Raw genomic sequence first — 4,337 nt, 5'->3', positions numbered from 1 at the left:
AAAAGGAGCATGAGAGAATGTTCTGGGGATGATAGAAACGAGCTATATCTTGATAGGAGGATGAGTTACACAAGGGTAGACTTTTGTCAAAACTCGAACCTTACCACTTTAAGATCAGTGCATTTCACTATATATAAGTTATACCTGAACTTTAAAAAAAGAAAAAAATGATCCGGCAAAAATGAAGGAGCCAGCATCCCACAGACCAAACGCCAACTAGCTGCCTGCACTCAATGCAGGACAAAGCTCAGTGCTGAGTCAGCTATAGCAACACAAACCGAGAACTATTGAAGTCTGCCAGGGAAGGGGGTTATGTCATGGGCCTGTTCTAAGACGGCCCCAGCCAGTCGATGTGCAAGCAGTAATGATAATAGCAGAGCTGCCTGAGACCCTGCTGTCCGAGTTCTGCTGGATGCGGTCCCTCTGCCCTGGTATGTCTTTTCCATCCTCTTCAGCCTTGAAAAGACCACCAACGTGACCAGGATGGAGTTAGTGTAGATGCCGCCAATGTCAGCTTCCAGAGGGCCTCTCAGTCAGCTCCCATCTTACAAAAGAGGAAACCGAGACCCAGAGGGCCCCAGACCTAGAAGCTGTGTATCCTCTCTTGCTCAGTACATTCTTATAAACATTTCCAAAGGTACTGAAATGAACAATAAAGCCCATTTTCCTTCATTTTCTCTTTAAAATGTATGCAAAAATTCATTTCATTGTGGAAGCAGGTTTCCCCTCAGGTGGATTACAGTGCATTTGGACCAGATTCGGTCACAAAAATAAAGACATCCAAAAGTTGTGGGGGCTTTTCCTCAATCCATGAATTAACAGCAGCTAGTGCTTCCACACATCCTGACTAGCACATTAAGGTAGGTTTCTAACATGCCACATTAGGGAGTGAGGCCTGTCAGGGGGCCTCTGCCTCCTCTGCTCCTCACAGCTGTGTAGTATTACCAAGCCAACGTCCAGGGAGACTCAGGAACTCTCTTCCCTTCCCAAAGAACAGGCACCTCTTGAAGCTCCTCGGCTTATATTAGAAGGGACCAAAATGTCAAATGAAAGGGGCCTTTTCCCAGACTTAAGTGACAAAATGACATCTGTATGTCCAGGTCTCTTGGAACTCTCCCCTCCTCTTCTCTCCCACTTTGTAGCTGCACTTGTCTCCCTCCCACACACATGCAATCTAGAAGCCTCACCCTGCTCCCTCTCCCTGTCCCTCTGACTCTTTAAACTCGATACTATTAATACCTGAGCAGCTGCAATTCACTGAGAACCTACTATATGCCAGGCCCTGTATCAGTTAGCTGTAGTTCTTGATTACAAACAACAGAAACAGATTCTGACTAAGTCAAAGGGGAATTCACTGGAAGATGACTTAAGATTGGCATAATAAGTTGGAAGTCTGGAGAAGAAAGCTTGGCATGGCAGGGGCCAAGACTGACCCAGAGACAAGCAATGTCTACCCTTCTGCTCAAGATTCAAATGCCAGACAAGAGTATAAAAAGGCAGGGCCACTTTGGATGATAGTCTGGCAGCTTCTCACAAGGTTATAAACATACAATTACTCTACAGCCCAGCAACTTCACTTCCAGATATTTATCCAAGAGAATGCATGTCCAGAAAAAATACTTGCACAGGAATGTTCGTAGAAGCTTTATAATAGCTCAAACTGGAGTCAACTCAAATATCCATCAACTGGTAAACGGATAAACAAATTATGGTATGACCTTATAATGAAATACTACTCAACAATATAAAGGAATATGCTAGCAGTACTCGCAACAATGAGAAAGACTCTTACAGATGTTATATAGAGCAAAAGAAGCTGAGCACATACTTTAGCACCCATTTATATAAAATCCAAGAAGAGGCAAAACTAACCTACAGTGGCAGAAATCAGAACAGGGGCTGCCTCTGGTGACCAATAGGACTGACTGGGGAGGGGACAAGGGAACTTTGGGGGACAACAGAAATGTTCCATGTCTTGACTGTGGTGGTAGTTCCACGGATGCATATATTTGCCGAAACTCATCAAACTGTACACCTTCTGTGCATTTCAATGTATGCAAATTAAGCTTTAATTAAAAATTAAATTAAAAAGAATCGCACGCAGGGTTCATGCTAGGAGCTGGAGATATGATAGTGAACAGGGCAAGCAAAGCACTGTCCAGAGGGAGCTTCTGTCTGGCCCCAGAGCTAATAAATGACAGAGCTGGGGGCGAACTGATATTCTCCTGCCTCCAAAGTCACTCCCAGGTTTCCTCTGTGTTGCCCTGACAGCACACCCCAGAGCCTGGTGTGAGCTCCAGGGAGGTGGCAGGCAGCTGGCTCAGAGGCCAGAGGCCCTTCCTCCAAAGGGCTGCAGGCTGCCAGCGCAGGCCAGTCAGGCCCTCAATGAGGAAACACTGGCTCAAAGCCTGCCATTCCTACCCTGCAAAGACTGCCAGGCCTTTCTCTCCTCTCCTGAAGACTTCTGGCCCACAGACCTCACACAAAAAGGAAACTTTAATTCTGTAGTATTTCTGAGCAAAGGAAATATAAAATACTCAGGACCAAAAACGAGAATATTATTTTGAAAGTACCAAACTATCAAAGGATTTTCTTACCCATTCTGGCCATTTAAGAGGCAGGTGGAGAGAGGTCTAACTAAATAGGAGTTGGGAGCCACATGGAGACTGAGGAGATGGGAAAGACCAGGCATTGGTTTTGACAGGATGTGGATTGATGGTCACTATCTACTATTTCCTTGGAGTGAGGTCCTCAGAGCATCATCAGGCAGTGGTCAGCTACTTAATGACTATTTAGGCTTGTCACTCTGGCCCTTAAGCCCCTAGAGGCTAGAGTAGCCAGAATAGACTGCCACAGTGGAATGTGTCACCCACAAAAACCTCAGGTCCTCCAATCCTAGCTGGACGGCAGCAAACCAATGAATTTTTTCAAGACCACCAATGTAATTCATTCCATGTTGTAGCGTTTTGCAGCTTATGTCATTCAAGTAGCCCTACCTTTGTGAGGTCGGTATTACTGCCCCTATATGACAGATGAGGAAACTGACTCTTCGAGAGACTTTTGTCTTTGCCCTGAGAGACACAGACAGGAAATAACAGAGACAAGCAAGAACCCAGATCTTCCAAGTCTCACATTTGCAGCTCTTTTCTCCACATTTGTTTGTGATGATGGGAAATTTCTCAGGCCCAAGTGCCTTCTAGAATGGTGATGCCTGACTCCTGTGGCAGGCGGCCTCTAAGATGGCCCCCAGAGATCCACACCTCCTGGTATTCACACCTTCTAAGTGTGGAATGACTAAGAGACTACATTCTAACACATGGAATAGAGCAGAAGTGATAGGATGTCAGTTCTGAGATTAGGTTACAAAAAGACTGTGACTTCTGTCTTTGATTCTCTCTGATTCATTCTGTCTCCCTCAGGTCACCAGGTGACAAGTCATGAGGGCACTCTGACAGCCTATGGAAAGACTCACATGGTGAGGAACCAAGGGCCGACAGCAACTGCCCGCGTGAGCTTAGAAACAAATCTGAGGCCTCCTGCCAACAGCCACATGCCTGAGCCATTTTGGAAGAAGGTCATCCAGCCTCAGTCAAGCCTTGAGATGACTACAGCCCTGGATGACATCCTGACTACATTTCATGACAGATCTTGAGCCAGAATCACCCAGCTAAGCCACTCTGAACCCTAAGAAACTGTGTGAGATAATAAATGTTTGTTGTTTTAAGCTGCTAAGTTTTGGGGTAATTTGTTATACAGCAATAGATAAATAATACAGCTCATAACTAAATCTCTAATTCTACCACACTGATAACTAATATTCTCTCACCCCCAAGTCTTCTCAGGCCAGAGCATGTGACCCTGACTTTGCTGGCCTGATACAGACACAGGCACACATACACTCATGCACATACACACACCTCCTCTTCCTCTGATATCTTTGCATATTTGACTTGGTTTCCTTTTCCCATTTTTCTCTCTTCCCCTTTCTCTAAAAAGCATGTCAGTGTTGGTCCTCCTACACAGAGAACATTCAAAATTGCTGTTGCGTCATCCCAAGAGAAAGCAAGCCATGAGGTTCCATGCGCTGTACCAGTTACATTGGCTGCCTAGAATATGTCCCCCGTGCCTTTTGCGTGACTGCCTTTGTTTCGAGCACACCCTAAATTGCCGCTGTGCCAAATGCTGAATGTGACCAGAAATGACACAGGATGAATAATGTGGCATATAATTATCACCACATTTCAGATGAGGGCAATATGCATTTTTCTCGGAGCCGAAGGGATGCAATTTTATTTTGTAACACAAAATGCTCCATTTGGGGGGTCAGGTTTCGAGCA

This window comes from Pteropus alecto, unplaced genomic scaffold (assembly GCF_000325575.1).
Source record: "Pteropus alecto unplaced genomic scaffold, ASM32557v1 scaffold28, whole genome shotgun sequence".
In the NCBI taxonomy this organism is placed as follows: Eukaryota; Metazoa; Chordata; class Mammalia; order Chiroptera; family Pteropodidae; genus Pteropus; species Pteropus alecto.
This window is presented reverse-complemented; position numbering follows the sequence as displayed.